We start from the raw sequence: 21,503 nt of genomic DNA on the forward strand, positions 1-21,503 counted from the left end.
GCTAATTAGCTTATTGTGAGAATATTACAACTGTCTGACAAAAGTGAAAAATGTAAATTTCCAATTTCAACCAAACGTGCTAGAAATGCTCCAATTGAGCTAATTAGCTTATTGTGAGAATATTACAAACGTCTGACAAAAGTGAAAAATGTAGATTTCCAATTTCAACCAAACATGCTAGAAATGCTCCAATTAAGCTAATTAGCTCATTGAGAGAATATTGCAATTGTTTGACAAAAGTGAAAAATGTAAATTTCCAATTTCAACCAAACATGCTAGAAATGCTCCAATTGAGCTAATTAGCTTATTGAGAGAATATTGCAATTGTTTGACAAAAGTGAAAAATGTAAATTTCCAATTTCAACCAAACGTGCTAGAAATGCTCCAATTGAGCTAATTAGCTTATTGTGAGAATATTACAAACGTCTGACAAAAGTGAAAAATGTAAATTTCCAATTTCAACCAAACATGCTAGAAATGCTCCAATTGAGCTAATTAGCTTATTGTGAGAATATTGCAATTGTCTGACAAAAGTGAAAAATGTAAATTTCCAATTTCAACCAAACATGCTAGAAATGCTCCAATTGAGCTAATTAGCTTATTGTGAGAATATTACAAACGTCTAACAAAATTGAAAAATGTAAATTTCCAATTTCAACCAAACATGCTAGAAATGCTCCAATTGAGCTAATTAGCTTATTGTGAGAATATTGCAATTGTCTGACAGAAGTGAAAAATGTAAATTTGCAATTTCAACCAAACATGCTAGAAATGCTCCAATTTAGCTAATTAGCTTATTGTGAGAATATTACAAACGTCTGACAACACTGAAAAATGTAAATTTCCAATTTCAACCAAACATGCTAGAAATGCTTCAATTGAGCTAATTAGCTTATTGTGAGAATATTGCAATTGTCTGACAAAAGTGAAAAAAGTAAATTTCCAATTTCAACCAAACATGCTAGAAATGCTCAAATTGCGCAAATAAGCCTACTGTAAGAATTTTACAAACGTCTGACAAAACTGAAAAATGTAAAATTCCAATTTCAACCAAACATGCTAAAATTGCTCCAATTGAGCTAATTAGCTTATTGTGAGAATATTACAAACGTCTGACAAAAGTGAAAATTGTAAATTTCCAATTTCAACCAAACATGCTAGAAATGCTCCAATTGAGCTAATTAGCTCATTGTGAGAATATTGCAATTGTCTGACAAAAGTGAAAAATGTAAATTTCCAATTTCAACCAAACATGCTAGAAATGCTCCAATTGAGCTAATTAGCTTATTGTGAGAATATTACAAACGTCTAACAAAATTGAAAAATGTAAATTTCCAATTTCAACCAAACATGCTAGAAATGCTCCAATTGAGCTAATTAGCTTATTGTGAGAATATTGCAATTGTCTGACAGAAGTGAAAAATGTAAATTTGCAATTTCAACCAAACATGCTAGAAATGCTCCAATTGAGCTAATTAGCTTATTGTGAGAATATTACAAACGTCTGACAACACTGAAAAATGTAAATTTCCAATTTCAACCAAACATGCTAGAAATGCTCCAATTGAGCTAATTAGCTTATTGTGAGAATATTACAAACGTCTGACAACACTGAAAAATGTAAATTTCCAATTTCAACCAAACATGCTAGAAATGCTCAAATTGCGCAAATAAGCCTACTGTAAGAATTTTACAAACGTCTGACAAAACTGAAAAATGTAAAATTCCAATTTCAACCAAACATGCTAAAATTGCTCCAATTGAGCTAATTAGCTTATTGTGAGAATATTACAAACGTCTGACAAAAGTGAAAATTGTAAATTTCCAATTTCAACCAAACATGCTAGAAATGCTCCAATTGAGCTAATTAGCTCATTGTGAGAATATTGCAATTGTCTGACAAAAGTGAAAAATGTAAATTTCCAATTTCAACCAAACATGCTAGAAATGCTCCAATTGAGCTAATTAGCTTATTGTGAGAATAATGCAATTGTCTGACAAAAGTGAAAAATGTAAATTTCCAATTTCAACCAAACGTGCTAGAAATGCTCCAATTGAGCTAATTAGCTTATTGTGAGAATAATGCAATTGTCTGACAAAAGTGAAAAATGTAAATTTCCAATTTCAACCAAACGTGCTAGAAATGCTCCAATTGAGCTAATTAGCTTATTGTGAGAATATTACAACTGTCTGACAAAAGTGAAAAATGTAAATTTCAAATTTCAACCAAACGTGCTAGAAATGCTCCAATTGAGCTAATTAGCTTATTGTGAGAATATTACATACGTCTGACAAAAGTGAAAAATGTAGATTTCCAATTTCAACCAAACATGCTAGAAATGCTCCAATTAAGCTAATTAGCTCATTGAGAGAATATTGCAATTGTTTGACAAAAGTGAAAAATGTAAATTTCCAATTTCAACCAAACATGCTAGAAATGCTCCAATTGAGCTAATTAGCTTATTGAGACAATATTGCAATTGTTTGACAAAAGTGAAAAATGTAAATTTCCAATTTCAACCAAACGTGCTAGAAATGCTCCAATTGAGCTAATTAGCTTATTGTGAGAATATTACAAATGTCTGACAAAAGTGAAAAATGTAAATTTCCAATTTCAACCAAACATGCTAGAAATGCTCCAATTGAGCTAATTAGCTTATTGTGAGAATATTGCAATTGTCTGACAAAAGTGAAAAATGTAAATTTCCAATTTCAACCAAACATGCTAGAAATGCTCCAATTGAGCTAATTAGCTTATTGTGAGAATATTACAAACGTCTAACAAAATTGAAAAATGTAAATTTCCAATTTCAACCAAACATGCTAGAAATGCTCCAATTGAGCTAATTAGCTTATTGTGAGAATATTGCAATTGTCTGACAGAAGTGAAAAATGTAAATTTGCAATTTCAACCAAACATGCTAGAAATGCTCCAATTTAGCTAATTAGCTTATTGTGAGAATATTACAAACGTCTGACAACACTGAAAAATGTAAATTTCCAATTTCAACCAAACATGCTAGAAATGCTCCAATTGAGCTAATTAGCTTATTGTGAGAATATTGCAATTGTCTGACAAAAGTGAAAAAAGTAAATTTCCAATTTCAACCAAACATGCTAGAAATGCTCAAATTGCGCAAATAAGCCTACTGTAAGAATTTTACAAACGTCTGACAAAACTGAAAAATGTAAAATTCCAATTTCAACCAAACATGCTAAAATTGCTCCAATTGAGCTAATTAGCTTATTGTGAGAATATTACAAACGTCTGACAAAAGTGAAAATTTTAAATTTCCAATTTCAACCAAACATGCTAGAAATGCTCCAATTGAGCTAATTAGCTCATTGTGAGAATATTGCAATTGTCTGACAAAAGTGAAAAATGTAAATTTCCAATTTCAACCAAACATGCTAGAAATGCTCCAATTGAGCTAATTAGCTTATTGTGAGAATATTACAAACGTCTAACAAAATTAAAAAATGCAAATTTCCAATTTCAACCAAACATGCTAGAAATGCTCCAATTGAGCTAATTAGCTTATTGTGAGAATATTGCAATTGTCTGACAGAAGTGAAAAATGTAAATTTGCAATTTCAACCAAACATGCTAGAAATGCTCCAATTTAGCTAATTAGCTTATTGTGAGAATATTACAAACGTCTGACAAAAGTGAAAAATGTAAATTTCCAATTTCAACCGAAGATGCTAGAAATGCTCCAATTGAGCTAATTAGCTTATTGTGAGAATATTGCAATTGTCTGACAAAAGTGAAAAATGTAAATTTCCAATTTCAACCAAACGTGCTAGAAATGCTCCAATTGAGCTAATTAGCTTATTGTGAGAATATTACAAACGTCTGACAAAAGTGAAAATTGTAAATTTCCAATTTCAACCAAACATGCTAGAAATGCTCCAATTGAGCTAATTAGCTCATTGTGAGAATATTGCAATTGTCTGACAAAAGTGAAAAATGTAAATTTCCAATTTCAACCAAACATGCTAGAAATGCTCCAATTGAGCTAATTAGCTTATTGTGAGAATATTACAAACGTCTAACAAAATTGAAAAATGTAAATTTCCAATTTCAACCAAACATGCTAGAAATGCTCCAATTGAGCTAATTAGCTTATTGTGAGAATATTGCAATTGTCTGACAGAAGTGAAAAATGTAAATTTCCAATTTCAACCAAACATGCTAGAAATGCTCCAATTTAGCTAATTAGCTTATTGTGAGAATATTACAAACGTCTGACAACACTGAAAAATGTAAATTTCCAATTTCAACCGAAGATGCTAGAAATGCTCCAATTGAGCTAATTAGCTTATTGTGAGAATATTGCAATTGTCTGACAAAAGTGAAAAATGTAAATTTCCAATTTCAACCAAACGTGCTAGAAATGCTCCAATTGAGCTAATTAGCTTATTGTGAGAATATTACAAACGTCTGACAAAAGTGAAAAATGTAAATTTCCAATTTCAACCAAACATGCTAGAAATGCTCCAATTGAGCTAATTAGCTTATTGTGAGAATAATGCAATTGTCTGACAAAAGTGAAAAATGTAAATTTCCAATTTCAACCAAACGCGCTAGAAATGCTCCAATTGAGCTAATTAGCTTATTGTGAGAATATTACAACTGTCTGACAAAAGTGAAAAATGTAAATTTCCAATTTCAACCAAACGTGCTAGAAATGCTCCAATTGAGCTAATTAGCTTATTGTGAGAATATTACAAACGTCTGACAAAAGTGAAAAATGTAGATTTCCAATTTTAACCAAACATGCTAGAAATGCTCCAATTAAGCTAATTAGCTTATTGAGAGAATATTGCAATTGTTTGACAAAAGTGAAAAATGTAAATTTCCAATTTCAACCAAACGTGCTAGAAATGCTCCAATTGAGCTAATTAGCTTATTGTGAGAATATTACAAACGTCTGACAAAAGTGAAAAATGTAAATTTCCAATTTCAACCAAACATGCTAGAAATGCTCCAATTGAGCTAATTAGCTTATTGTGAGAATATTGCAATTGTCTGACAAAAGTGAAAAATGTAAATTTCCAATTTCAACCAAACATGCTAGAAATGCTCCAATTGAGCTAATTAGCTTATTGTGAGAATATTACAAACGTCTAACAAAATTGAAAAATGTAAATTTCCAATTTCAACCAAACATGCTAGAAATGCTCCAATTGAGCTAATTAGCTTATTGTGAGAATATTGCAATTGTCTGACAGAAGTGAAAAATGTAAATTTGCAATTTCAACCAAACATGCTAGAAATGCTCCAATTTAGCTAATTAGCTTATTGTGAGAATATTACAAACGTCTGACAACACTGAAAAATGTAAATTTCCAATTTCAACCAAACATGCTAGAAATGCTCCAATTGAGCTAATTAGCTTATTGTGAGAATATTGCAATTGTCTGACAAAAGTGAAAAAAGTAAATTTCCAATTTCAACCAAACATGCTAGAAATGCTCAAATTGCGCAAATAAGCCTACTGTAAGAATTTTACAAACGTCTGACAAAACTGAAAAATGTAAAATTCCAATTTCAACCAAACATGCTAAAATTGCTCCAATTGAGCTAATTAGCTTATTGTGAGAATATTACAAACGTCTGACAAAAGTGAAAATTGTAAATTTCCAATTTCAACCAAACATGCTAGAAATGCTCCAATTGAGCTAATTAGCTCATTGTGAGAATATTGCAATTGTCTGACAAAAGTGAAAAATGTAAATTTCCAATTTCAACCAAACATGCTAGAAATGCTCCAATTGAGCTAATTAGCTTATTGTGAGAATAATGCAATTGTCTGACAAAAGTGAAAAATGTAAATTTCCAATTTCAACCAAACGTGCTAGAAATGCTCCAATTGAGCTAATTAGCTTATTGTGAGAATAATGCAATTGTCTGACAAAAGTGAAAAATGTAAATTTCCAATTTCAACCAAACGTGCTAGAAATGCTCCAATTGAGCTAATTAGCTTATTGTGAGAATATTACAACTGTCTGACAAAAGTGAAAAATGTAAATTTCCAATTTCAACCAAACGTGCTAGAAATGCTCCAATTGAGCTAATTAGCTTATTGTGAGAATATTACAAACGTCTGACAAAAGTGAAAAATGTAGATTTCCAATTTCAACCAAACATGCTAGAAATGCTCCAATTAAGCTAATTAGCTCATTGAGAGAATATTGCAATTGTTTGACAAAAGTGAAAAATGTAAATTTCCAATTTCAACCAAACATGCTAGAAATGCTCCAATTGAGCTAATTAGCTTATTGAGAGAATATTGCAATTGTTTGACAAAAGTGAAAAATGTAAATTTCCAATTTCAACCAAACGTGCTAGAAATGCTCCAATTGAGCTAATTAGCTTATTGTGAGAATATTACAAACGTCTGACAAAAGTGAAAAATGTAAATTTCCAATTTCAACCAAACATGCTAGAAATGCTCCAATTGAGCTAATTAGCTTATTGTGAGAATATTGCAATTGTCTGACAAAAGTGAAAAATGTAAATTTCCAATTTCAACCAAACATGCTAGAAATGCTCCAATTGAGCTAATTAGCTTATTGTGAGAATATTACAAACGTCTAACAAAATTGAAAAATGTAAATTTCCAATTTCAACCAAACATGCTAGAAATGCTCCAATTGAGCTAATTAGCTTATTGTGAGAATATTGCAATTGTCTGACAGAAGTGAAAAATGTAAATTTGCAATTTCAACCAAACATGCTAGAAATGCTCCAATTTAGCTAATTAGCTTATTGTGAGAATATTACAAACGTCTGACAACACTGAAAAATGTAAATTTCCAATTTCAACCAAACATGCTAGAAATGCTTCAATTGAGCTAATTAGCTTATTGTGAGAATATTGCAATTGTCTGACAAAAGTGAAAAAAGTAAATTTCCAATTTCAACCAAACATGCTAGAAATGCTCAAATTGCGCAAATAAGCCTACTGTAAGAATTTTACAAACGTCTGACAAAACTGAAAAATGTAAAATTCCAATTTCAACCAAACATGCTAAAATTGCTCCAATTGAGCTAATTAGCTTATTGTGAGAATATTACAAACGTCTGACAAAAGTGAAAATTGTAAATTTCCAATTTCAACCAAACATGCTAGAAATGCTCCAATTGAGCTAATTAGCTCATTGTGAGAATATTGCAATTGTCTGACAAAAGTGAAAAATGTAAATTTCCAATTTCAACCAAACATGCTAGAAATGCTCCAATTGAGCTAATTAGCTTATTGTGAGAATATTACAAACGTCTAACAAAATTGAAAAATGTAAATTTCCAATTTCAACCAAACATGCTAGAAATGCTCCAATTGAGCTAATTAGCTTATTGTGAGAATATTGCAATTGTCTGACAGAAGTGAAAAATGTAAATTTGCAATTTCAACCAAACATGCTAGAAATGCTCCAATTGAGCTAATTAGCTTATTGTGAGAATATTACAAACGTCTGACAACACTGAAAAATGTAAATTTCCAATTTCAACCAAACATGCTAGAAATGCTCCAATTGAGCTAATTAGCTTATTGTGAGAATATTACAAACGTCTGACAACACTGAAAAATGTAAATTTCCAATTTCAACCAAACATGCTAGAAATGCTCAAATTGCGCAAATAAGCCTACTGTAAGAATTTTACAAACGTCTGACAAAACTGAAAAATGTAAAATTCCAATTTCAACCAAACATGCTAAAATTGCTCCAATTGAGCTAATTAGCTTATTGTGAGAATATTACAAACGTCTGACAAAAGTGAAAATTGTAAATTTCCAATTTCAACCAAACATGCTAGAAATGCTCCAATTGAGCTAATTAGCTCATTGTGAGAATATTGCAATTGTCTGACAAAAGTGAAAAATGTAAATTTCCAATTTCAACCAAACATGCTAGAAATGCTCCAATTGAGCTAATTAGCTTATTGTGAGAATAATGCAATTGTCTGACAAAAGTGAAAAATGTAAATTTCCAATTTCAACCAAACGTGCTAGAAATGCTCCAATTGAGCTAATTAGCTTATTGTGAGAATAATGCAATTGTCTGACAAAAGTGAAAAATGTAAATTTCCAATTTCAACCAAACGTGCTAGAAATGCTCCAATTGAGCTAATTAGCTTATTGTGAGAATATTACAACTGTCTGACAAAAGTGAAAAATGTAAATTTCAAATTTCAACCAAACGTGCTAGAAATGCTCCAATTGAGCTAATTAGCTTATTGTGAGAATATTACAAACGTCTGACAAAAGTGAAAAATGTAGATTTCCAATTTCAACCAAACATGCTAGAAATGCTCCAATTAAGCTAATTAGCTCATTGAGAGAATATTGCAATTGTTTGACAAAAGTGAAAAATGTAAATTTCCAATTTCAACCAAACATGCTAGAAATGCTCCAATTGAGCTAATTAGCTTATTGTGAGAATATTGCAATTGTCTGACAAAAGTGAAAAATGTAAATTTCCAATTTCAACCAAACATGCTAGAAATGCTCCAATTGAGCTAATTAGCTTATTGTGAGAATATTACAAACGTCTAACAAAATTGAAAAATGTAAATTTCCAATTTCAACCAAACATGCTAGAAATGCTCCAATTGAGCTAATTAGCTTATTGTGAGAATATTGCAATTGTCTGACAGAAGTGAAAAATGTAAATTTGCAATTTCAACCAAACATGCTAGAAATGCTCCAATTTAGCTAATTAGCTTATTGTGAGAATATTACAAACGTCTGACAACACTGAAAAATGTAAATTTCCAATTTCAACCAAACATGCTAGAAATGCTCCAATTGAGCTAATTAGCTTATTGTGAGAATATTGCAATTGTCTGACAAAAGTGAAAAAAGTAAATTTCCAATTTCAACCAAACATGCTAGAAATGCTCAAATTGCGCAAATAAGCCTACTGTAAGAATTTTACAAACGTCTGACAAAACTGAAAAATGTAAAATTCCAATTTCAACCAAACATGCTAAAATTGCTCCAATTGAGCTAATTAGCTTATTGTGAGAATATTACAAACGTCTGACAAAAGTGAAAATTTTAAATTTCCAATTTCAACCAAACATGCTAGAAATGCTCCAATTGAGCTAATTAGCTCATTGTGAGAATATTGCAATTGTCTGACAAAAGTGAAAAATGTAAATTTCCAATTTCAACCAAACATGCTAGAAATGCTCCAATTGAGCTAATTAGCTTATTGTGAGAATATTACAAACGTCTAACAAAATTAAAAAATGCAAATTTCCAATTTCAACCAAACATGCTAGAAATGCTCCAATTGAGCTAATTAGCTTATTGTGAGAATATTGCAATTGTCTGACAGAAGTGAAAAATGTAAATTTGCAATTTCAACCAAACATGCTAGAAATGCTCCAATTTAGCTAATTAGCTTATTGTGAGAATATTACAAACGTCTGACAAAAGTGAAAAATGTAAATTTCCAATTTCAACCGAAGATGCTAGAAATGCTCCAATTGAGCTAATTAGCTTATTGTGAGAATATTGCAATTGTCTGACAAAAGTGAAAAATGTAAATTTCCAATTTCAACCAAACGTGCTAGAAATGCTCCAATTGAGCTAATTAGCTTATTGTGAGAATATTACAAACGTCTGACAAAAGTGAAAAATGTAAATTTCCAATTTCAACCAAACATGCTAGAAATGCTCCAATTGAGCTAATTAGCTTATTGTGAGAATATTACAAACGTCTAACAAAATTGAAAAATGTAATTTTCCAATTTCAACCAAACATGCTAGAAATGCTCAAATTTCGCAAATAAGCCTACTGTAAGAATTTTACAAACGTCTGACAAAACTGAAAAATGTAAATTTCCAATTTCAACCAAACATGCTAAAAATGCTCCAATTGAGCTAATTAGCTTATTGTGAGAATATTACAAACGTCTGACAAAAGTGAAAAATGTAAATTTCCAATTTCAACCAAACATGCTAGAAATGCTCCAATTGAGCTAATTAGCTTATTGTGAGAATATTACAAACGTCTAACAAAATTGAAAAATGTAAATTTCCAATTTCAACCAAACATGCTAGAAATGCTCCAATTGAGCTAATTAGCTTATTGTGAGAATATTGCAATTGTCTGACAGAAGTGAAAAATGTAAATTTGCAATTTCAACCAAACATGCTAGAAATGCTCCAATTTAGCTAATTAGCTTATTGTGAGAATATTACAAACGTCTGACAACACTGAAAAATGTAAATTTCCAATTTCAACCAAACATGCTAGAAATGCTCCAATTGAGCTAATTAGCTTATTGTGAGAATATTGCAATTGTCTGACAAAAGTGAAAAAAGTAAATTTCCAATTTCAACCAAACATGCTAGAAATGCTCAAATTGCGCAAATAAGCCTACTGTAAGAATTTTACAAACGTCTGACAAAACTGAAAAATGTAAAATTCCAATTTCAACCAAACATGCTAAAATTGCTCCAATTGAGCTAATTAGCTTATTGTGAGAATATTACAAACGTCTGACAAAAGTGAAAATTTTAAATTTCCAATTTCAACCAAACATGCTAGAAATGCTCCAATTGAGCTAATTAGCTCATTGTGAGAATATTGCAATTGTCTGACAAAAGTGAAAAATGTAAATTTCCAATTTCAACCAAACATGCTAGAAATGCTCCAATTGAGCTAATTAGCTTATTGTGAGAATATTACAAACGTCTAACAAAATTAAAAAATGCAAATTTCCAATTTCAACCAAACATGCTAGAAATGCTCCAATTGAGCTAATTAGCTTATTGTGAGAATATTGCAATTGTCTGACAGAAGTGAAAAATGTGAATTTGCAATTTCAACCAAACATGCTAGAAATGCTCCAATTTAGCTAATTAGCTTATTGTGAGAATATTACAAACGTCTGACAAAAGTGAAAAATGTAAATTTCCAATTTCAACCGAAGATGCTAGAAATGCTCCAATTGAGCTAATTAGCTTATTGTGAGAATATTGCAATTGTCTGACAAAAGTGAAAAATGTAAATTTCCAATTTCAACCAAACGTGCTAGAAATGCTCCAATTGAGCTAATTAGCTTATTGTGAGAATATTACAAACGTCTGACAAAAGTGAAAATTGTAAATTTCCAATTTCAACCAAACATGCTAGAAATGCTCCAATTGAGCTAATTAGCTCATTGTGAGAATATTGCAATTGTCTGACAAAAGTGAAAAATGTAAATTTCCAATTTCAACCAAACATGCTAGAAATGCTCCAATTGAGCTAATTAGCTTATTGTGAGAATATTACAAACGTCTAACAAAATTGAAAAATGTAAATTTCCAATTTCAACCAAACATGCTAGAAATGCTCCAATTGAGCTAATTAGCTTATTGTGAGAATATTGCAATTGTCTGACAGAAGTGAAAAATGTAAATTTCCAATTTCAACCAAACATGCTAGAAATGCTCCAATTTAGCTAATTAGCTTATTGTGAGAATATTACAAACGTCTGACAACACTGAAAAATGTAAATTTCCAATTTCAACCGAAGATGCTAGAAATGCTCCAATTGAGCTAATTAGCTTATTGTGAGAATATTGCAATTGTCTGACAAAAGTGAAAAATGTAAATTTCCAATTTCAACCAAACGTGCTAGAAATGCTCCAATTGAGCTAATTAGCTTATTGTGAGAATATTACAAACGTCTGACAAAAGTGAAAAATGTAAATTTCCAATTTCAACCAAACATGCTAGAAATGCTCCAATTGAGCTAATTAGCTTATTGTGAGAATAATGCAATTGTCTGACAAAAGTGAAAAATGTAAATTTCCAATTTCAACCAAACGCGCTAGAAATGCTCCAATTGAGCTAATTAGCTTATTGTGAGAATATTACAACTGTCTGACAAAAGTGAAAAATGTAAATTTCCAATTTCAACCAAACGTGCTAGAAATGCTCCAATTGAGCTAATTAGCTTATTGTGAGAATATTACAAACGTCTGACAAAAGTGAAAAATGTAGATTTCCAATTTTAACCAAACATGCTAGAAATGCTCCAATTAAGCTAATTAGCTTATTGAGAGAATATTGCAATTGTTTGACAAAAGTGAAAAATGTAAATTTCCAATTTCAACCAAACGTGCTAGAAATGCTCCAATTGAGCTAATTAGCTTATTGTGAGAATATTACAAACGTCTGACAAAAGTGAAAAATGTAAATTTCCAATTTCAACCAAACATGCTAGAAATGCTCCAATTGAGCTAATTAGCTTATTGTGAGAATATTGCAATTGTCTGACAAAAGTGAAAAATGTAAATTTCCAATTTCAACCAAACATGCTAGAAATGCTCCAATTGAGCTAATTAGCTTATTGTGAGAATATTACAAACGTCTAACAAAATTGAAAAATGTAAATTTCCAATTTCAACCAAACATGCTAGAAATGCTCCAATTGAGCTAATTAGCTTATTGTGAGAATATTGCAATTGTCTGACAGAAGTGAAAAATGTAAATTTGCAATTTCAACCAAACATGCTAGAAATGCTCCAATTTAGCTAATTAGCTTATTGTGAGAATATTACAAACGTCTGACAACACTGAAAAATGTAAATTTCCAATTTCAACCAAACATGCTAGAAATGCTCCAATTGAGCTAATTAGCTTATTGTGAGAATATTGCAATTGTCTGACAAAAGTGAAAAAAGTAAATTTCCAATTTCAACCAAACATGCTAGAAATGCTCAAATTGCGCAAATAAGCCTACTGTAAGAATTTTACAAACGTCTGACAAAACTGAAAAATGTAAAATTCCAATTTCAACCAAACATGCTAAAATTGCTCCAATTGAGCTAATTAGCTTATTGTGAGAATATTACAAACGTCTGACAAAAGTGAAAATTGTAAATTTCCAATTTCAACCAAACATGCTAGAAATGCTCCAATTGAGCTAATTAGCTCATTGTGAGAATATTGCAATTGTCTGACAAAAGTGAAAAATGTAAATTTCCAATTTCAACCAAACATGCTAGAAATGCTCCAATTGAGCTAATTAGCTTATTGTGAGAATAATGCAATTGTCTGACAAAAGTGAAAAATGTAAATTTCCAATTTCAACCAAACGTGCTAGAAATGCTCCAATTGAGCTAATTAGCTTATTGTGAGAATAATGCAATTGTCTGACAAAAGTGAAAAATGTAAATTTCCAATTTCAACCAAACGTGCTAGAAATGCTCCAATTGAGCTAATTAGCTTATTGTGAGAATATTACAACTGTCTGACAAAAGTGAAAAATGTAAATTTCCAATTTCAACCAAACGTGCTAGAAATGCTCCAATTGAGCTAATTAGCTTATTGTGAGAATATTACAAACGTCTGACAAAAGTGAAAAATGTAGATTTCCAATTTCAACCAAACATGCTAGAAATGCTCCAATTAAGCTAATTAGCTCATTGAGAGAATATTGCAATTGTTTGACAAAAGTGAAAAATGTAAATTTCCAATTTCAACCAAACATGCTAGAAATGCTCCAATTGAGCTAATTAGCTTATTGAGAGAATATTGCAATTGTTTGACAAAAGTGAAAAATGTAAATTTCCAATTTCAACCAAACGTGCTAGAAATGCTCCAATTGAGCTAATTAGCTTATTGTGAGAATATTACAAACGTCTGACAAAAGTGAAAAATGTAAATTTCCAATTTCAACCAAACATGCTAGAAATGCTCCAATTGAGCTAATTAGCTTATTGTGAGAATATTGCAATTGTCTGACAAAAGTGAAAAATGTAAATTTCCAATTTCAACCAAACATGCTAGAAATGCTCCAATTGAGCTAATTAGCTTATTGTGAGAATATTACAAACGTCTAACAAAATTGAAAAATGTAAATTTCCAATTTCAACCAAACATGCTAGAAATGCTCCAATTGAGCTAATTAGCTTATTGTGAGAATATTGCAATTGTCTGACAGAAGTGAAAAATGTAAATTTGCAATTTCAACCAAACATGCTAGAAATGCTCCAATTTAGCTAATTAGCTTATTGTGAGAATATTACAAACGTCTGACAACACTGAAAAATGTAAATTTCCAATTTCAACCAAACATGCTAGAAATGCTTCAATTGAGCTAATTAGCTTATTGTGAGAATATTGCAATTGTCTGACAAAAGTGAAAAAAGTAAATTTCCAATTTCAACCAAAGATGCTAGAAATGCTCAAATTGCGCAAATAAGCCTACTGTAAGAATTTTACAAACGTCTGACAAAACTGAAAAATGTAAAATTCCAATTTCAACCAAACATGCTAAAATTGCTCCAATTGAGCTAATTAGCTTATTGTGAGAATATTACAAACGTCTGACAAAAGTGAAAATTGTAAATTTCCAATTTCAACCAAACATGCTAGAAATGCTCCAATTGAGCTAATTAGCTCATTGTGAGAATATTGCAATTGTCTGACAAAAGTGAAAAATGTAAATTTCCAATTTCAACCAAACATGCTAGAAATGCTCCAATTGAGCTAATTAGCTTATTGTGAGAATATTACAAACGTCTAACAAAATTGAAAAATGTAAATTTCCAATTTCAACCAAACATGCTAGAAATGCTCCAATTGAGCTAATTAGCTTATTGTGAGAATATTGCAATTGTCTGACAGAAGTGAAAAATGTAAATTTGCAATTTCAACCAAACATGCTAGAAATGCTCCAATTGAGCTAATTAGCTTATTGTGAGAATATTACAAACGTCTGACAACACTGAAAAATGTAAATTTCCAATTTCAACCAAACATGCTAGAAATGCTCCAATTGAGCTAATTAGCTTATTGTGAGAATATTACAAACGTCTGACAACACTGAAAAATGTAAATTTCCAATTTCAACCAAACATGCTAGAAATGCTCAAATTGCGCAAATAAGCCTACTGTAAGAATTTTACAAACGTCTGACAAAACTGAAAAATGTAAAATTCCAATTTCAACCAAACATGCTAAAATTGCTCCAATTGAGCTAATTAGCTTATTGTGAGAATATTACAAACGTCTGACAAAAGTGAAAATTGTAAATTTCCAATTTCAACCAAACATGCTAGAAATGCTCCAATTGAGCTAATTAGCTTATTGTGAGAATAATGCAATTGTCTGACAAAAGTGAAAAATGTAAATTTCCAATTTCAACCAAACGTGCTAGAAATGCTCCAATTGAGCTAATTAGCTTATTGTGAGAATAATGCAATTGTCTGACAAAAGTGAAAAATGTAAATTTCCAATTTCAACCAAACGTGCTAGAAATGCTCCAATTGAGCTAATTAGCTTATTGTGAGAATATTACAACTGTCTGACAAAAGTGAAAAATGTAAATTTCAAATTTCAACCAAACGTGCTAGAAATGCTCCAATTGAGCTAATTAGCTTATTGTGAGAATATTACAAACGTCTGACAAAAGTGAAAAATGTAGATTTCCAATTTCAACCAAACATGCTAGAAATGCTCCAATTAAGCTAATTAGCTCATTGAGAGAATATTGCAATTGTTTGACAAAAGTGAAAAATGTAAATTTCCAATTTCAACCAAACATGCTAGAAATGCTCCAATTGAGCTAATTAGCTTATTGAGACAATATTGCAATTGTTTGACAAAAGTGAAAAATGTAAATTTCCAATTTCAACCAAACGTGCTAGAAATGCTCCAATTGAGCTAATTAGCTTATTGTGAGAATATTACAAACGTCTGACAAAAGTGAAAAATGTAAATTTCCAATTTCAACCAAACATGCTAGAAATGCTCCAATTGAGCTAATTAGCTTATTGTGAGAATATTGCAATTGTCTGACAAAAGTGAAAAATGTAAATTTCCAATTTCAACCAAACATGCTAGAAATGCTCCAATTGAGCTAATTAGCTTATTGTGAGAATATTACAAACGTCTAACAAAATTGAAAAATGTAAATTTCCAATTTCAACCAAACATGCTAGAAATGCTCCAATTGAGCTAATTAGCTTATTGTGAGAATATTGCAATTGTCTGACAGAAGTGAAAAATGTAAATTTGCAATTTCAACCAAACATGCTAGAAATGCTCCAATTTAGCTAATTAGCTTATTGTGAGAATATTACAAACGTCTGACAACACTGAAAAATGTAAATTTCCAATTTCAACCAAACATGCTAGAAATGCTCCAATTGAGCTAATTAGCTTATTGTGAGAATATTGCAATTGTCTGACAAAAGTGAAAAAAGTAAATTTCCAATTTCAACCAAACATGCTAGAAATGCTCAAATTGCGCAAATAAGCCTACTGTAAGAATTTTACAAACGTCTGACAAAACTGAAAAATGTAAAATTCCAATTTCAACCAAACATGCTAAAATTGCTCCAATTGAGCTAATTAGCTTATTGTGAGAATATTACAAACGTCTGACAAAAGTGAAAATTTTAAATTTCCAATTTCAACCAAACATGCTAGAAATGCTCCAATTGAGCTAATTAGCTCATTGTGAGAATATTGCAATTGTCTGACAAAAGTGAAAAATGTAAATTTCCAATTTCAACCAAACATGCTAGAAATGCTCCAATTGAGCTAATTAGCTTATTGTGAGAATATTACAAACGTCTAACAAAATTAAAAAATGCAAATTTCCAATTTCAACCAAACATGCTAGAAATGCTCCAATTGAGCTAATTAGCTTATTGTGAGAATATTGCAATTGTCTGACAGAAGTGAAAAATGTAAATTTGCAATTTCAACCAAACATGCTAGAAATGCTCCAATTTAGCTAATTAGCTTATTGTGAGAATATTACAAACGTCTGACAAAAGTGAAAAATGTAAATTTCCAATTTCAACCGAAGATGCTAGAAATGCTCCAATTGAGCTAATTAGCTTATTGTGAGAATATTGCAATTGTCTGACAAAAGTGAAAAATGTAAATTTCCAATTTCAACCAAACGTGCTAGAAATGCTCCAATTGAGCTAATTAGCTTATTGTGAGAATATTACAAACGTCTGACAAAAGTGAAAAATGTAAATTTCCAATTTCAACCAAACATGCTAGAAATGCTCCAATTGAGCTAATTAGCTTATTGTGAGAATATTACAAACGTCTAACAAAATTGAAAAATGTAATTTTCCAATTTCAACCAAACATGCTAGAAATGCTCAAATTTCGCAAATAAGCCTACTGTAAGAATTTTACAAACGTCTGACAAAACTGAAAAATGTAAATTTCCAATTTCAACCAAACATGCTAAAAATGCTCCAATTGAGCTAATTAGCTTATTGTGAGAATATTACAAACGTCTGACAAAAGTGAAAAATGTAAATTTCCAATTTCAACCAAACATGCTAGAAATGCTCCAATTGAGCTAATTAGCTTATTGTGAGAATATTACAAACGTCTAACAAAATTGAAAAATGTAAATTTCCAATTTCAACCAAACATGCTAGAAATGCTCCAATTGAGCTAATTAGCTTATTGTGAGAATATTGCAATTGTCTGACAGAAGTGAAAAATGTAAATTTGCAATTCCAACCAAACATGCTAGAAATGCTCCAATTTAGCTAATTAGCTTATTGTGAGAATATTACAAACGTCTGACAACACTGAAAAATGTAAATTTCCAATTTCAACCAAACATGCTAGAAATGCTCCAATTGAGCTAATTAGCTTATTGTGAGAATATTGCAATTGTCTGACAAAAGTGAAAAAAGTAAATTTCCAATTTCAACCAAACATGCTAGAAATGCTCAAATTGCGCAAATAAGCCTACTGTAAGAATTTTACAAACGTCTGACAAAACTGAAAAATGTAAAATTCCAATTTCAACCAAACATGCTAAAATTGCTCCAATTGAGCTAATTAGCTTATTGTGAGAATATTACAAACGTCTGACAAAAGTGAAAATTTTAAATTTCCAATTTCAACCAAACATGCTAGAAATGCTCCAATTGAGCTAATTAGCTCATTGTGAGAATATTGCAATTGTCTGACAAAAGTGAAAAATGTAAATTTCCAATTTCAACCAAACATGCTAGAAATGCTCCAATTGAGCTAATTAGCTTATTGTGAGAATATTACAAACGTCTAACAAAATTAAAAAATGCAAATTTCCAATTTCAACCAAACATGCTAGAAATGCTCCAATTGAGCTAATTAGCTTATTGTGAGAATATTGCAATTGTCTGACAGAAGTGAAAAATGTAAATTTGCAATTTCAACCAAACATGCTAGAAATGCTCCAATTTAGCTAATTAGCTTATTGTGAGAATATTACAAACGTCTGACAAAAGTGAAAAATGTAAATTTCCAATTTCAACCGAAGATGCTAGAAATGCTCCAATTGAGCTAATTAGCTTATTGTGAGAATATTGCAATTGTCTGACAAAAGTGAAAAATGTAAATTTCCAATTTCAACCAAACGTGCTAGAAATGCTCCAATTGAGCTAATTAGCTTATTGTGAGAATATTACAAACGTCTGACAAAAGTGAAAATTGTAAATTTCCAATTTCAACCAAACATGCTAGAAATGCTCCAATTGAGCTAATTAGCTCATTGTGAGAATATTGCAATTGTCTGACAAAAGTGAAAAATGTAAATTTCCAATTTCAACCAAACATGCTAGAAATGCTCCAATTGAGCTAATTAGCTTATTGTGAGAATATTACAAACGTCTAACAAAATTGAAAAATGTAAATTTCCAATTTCAACCAAACATGCTAGAAATGCTCCAATTGAGCTAATTAGCTTATTGTGAGAATATTGCAATTGTCTGACAGAAGTGAAAAATGTAAATTTCCAATTTCAACCAAACATGCTAGAAATGCTCCAATTTAGCTAATTAGCTTATTGTGAGAATATTACAAACGTCTGACAACACTGAAAAATGTAAATTTCCAATTTCAACCGAAGATGCTAGAAATGCTCCAATTGAGCTAATTAGCTTATTGTGAGAATATTGCAATTGTCTGACAAAAGTGAAAAATGTAAATTTCCAATTTCAACCAAACGTGCTAGAAATGCTCCAATTGAGCTAATTAGCTTATTGTGAGAATATTACAAACGTCTGACAAAAGTGAAAAATGTAAATTTCCAATTTCAACCAAACATGCTAGAAATGCTCCAATTGAGCTAATTAGCTTATTGTGAGAATAATGCAATTGTCTGACAAAAGTGAAAAATGTAAATTTCCAATTTCAACCAAACGCGCTAGAAATGCTCCAATTGAGCTAATTAGCTTATTGTGAGAATATTACAACTGTCTGACAAAAGTGAAAAATGTAAATTTCCAATTTCAACCAAACGTGCTAGAAATGCTCCAATTGAGCTAATTAGCTTATTGTGAGAATATTACAAACGTCTGACAAAAGTGAAAAATGTAGATTTCCAATTTTAACCAAACATGCTAGAAATGCTCCAATTAAGCTAATTAGCTTATTGAGAGAATATTGCAATTGTTTGACAAAAGTGAAAAATGTAAATTTCCAATTTCAACCAAACGTGCTAGAAATGCTCCAATTGAGCTAATTAGCTTATTGTGAGAATATTACAAACGTCTGACAAAAGTGAAAAATGTAAATTTCCAATTTCAACCAAACATGCTAGAAATGCTCCAATTGAGCTAATTAGCTTATTGTGAGAATATTGCAATTGTCTGACAAAAGTGAAAAATGTAAATTTCCAATTTCAACCAAACATGCTAGAAATGCTCCAATTGAGCTAATTAGCTTATTGTGAGAATATTACAAACGTCTAACAAAATTGAAAAATGTAAATTTCCAATTTCAACCAAACATGCTAGAAATGCTCCAATTGAGCTAATTAGCTTATTGTGAGAATATTGCAATTGTCTGACAGAAGTGAAAAATGTAAATTTGCAATTTCAACCAAACATGCTAGAAATGCTCCAATTTAGCTAATTAGCTTATTGTGAGAATATTACAAACGTCTGACAACACTGAAAAATGTAAATTTCCAATTTCAACCAAACATGCTAGAAATGCTCCAATTGAGCTAATTAGCTTATTGTGAGAATATTGCAATTGTCTGACAAAAGTGAAAAAAGTAAATTTCCAATTTCAACCAAACATGCTAGAAATGCTCAAATTGCGCAAATAAGCCTACTGTAAGAATTTTACAAACGTCTGACAAAACTGAAAAATGTAAAATTCCAATTTCAACCAAACATGCAAAAATTGCTCCAATTGAGCTAATTAGCTTATTGTGAGAATATTACAAACGTCTGACAAAAGTGAAAATTGTAAATTTCCAATTTCAACCAAACATGCTAGAAATGCTCCAATTGAGCTAATTAGCTCATTGTGAGAATATTGCAATTGTCTGACAAAAGTGAAAAATGTAAATTTCCAATTTCAACCAAACATGCTAGAAATGCTCCAATTGAGCTAATTAGCTTATTGTGAGAATAATGCAATTGTCTGACAAAAGTGAAAAATGTAAATTTCCAATTTCAACCAAACGTGCTAGAAATGCTCCAATTGAGCTAATTAGCTTATTGTGAGAATAATGCAATTGTCTGACAAAAGTGAAAAATGTAAATTTCCAATTTCAACCAAACGTGCTAGAAATGCTCCAATTGAGCTAATTAGCTTATTGTGAGAATATTACAACTGTCTGACAAAAGTGAAAAATGTAAATTTCCAATTTCAACCAAACGTGCTAGAAATGCTCCAATTGAGCTAATTAGCTTATTGTGAGAATATTACAAACGTCTGACAAAAGTGAAAAATGTAGATTTCCAATTTCAACCAAACATGCTAGAAATGCTCCAATTAAGCTAATTAGCTCATTGAGAGAATATTGCAATTGTTTGACAAAAGTGAAAAATGTAAATTTCCAATTTCAACCAAACATGCTAGAAATGCTCCAATTGAGCTAATTAGCTTATTGAGAGAATATTGCAATTGTTTGACAAAAGTGAAAAATGTAAATTTCCAATTTCAACCAAACGTGCTAGAAATGCTCCAATTGAGCTAATTAGCTTATTGTGAGAATATTACAAACGTCTGACAAAAGTGAAAAATGTAAATTTCCAATTTCAACCAAACATGCTAGAAATGCTCCAATTGAGCTAATTAGCTTATTGTGAGAATATTGCAATTGTCTGACAAAAGTGAAAAATGTAAATTTCCAATTTCAACCAAACATGCTAGAAATGCTCCAATTGAGCTAATTAGCTTATTGTGAGAATATTACAAACGTCTAACAAAATTGAAAAATGTAAATTTCCAATTTCAACCAAACATGCTAGAAATGCTCCAATTGAGCTAATTAGCTTATTGTGAGAATATTGCAATTGTCTGACAGAAGTGAAAAATGTAAATTTGCAATTTCAACCAAACATGCTAGAAATGCTCCAATTTAGCTAATTAGCTTATTGTGAGAATATTACAAACGTCTGACAACACTGAAAAATGTAAATTTCCAATTTCAACCAAACATGCTAGAAATGCTTCAATTGAGCTAATTAGCTTATTGTGAGAATATTGCAATTGTCTGACAA

The sequence above is a fragment of the Watersipora subatra genome, unplaced genomic scaffold, assembly GCF_963576615.1.
Source record: "Watersipora subatra unplaced genomic scaffold, tzWatSuba1.1 SCAFFOLD_37, whole genome shotgun sequence".
Lineage (NCBI taxonomy): Eukaryota > Metazoa > Bryozoa > Gymnolaemata > Cheilostomatida > Watersiporidae > Watersipora > Watersipora subatra.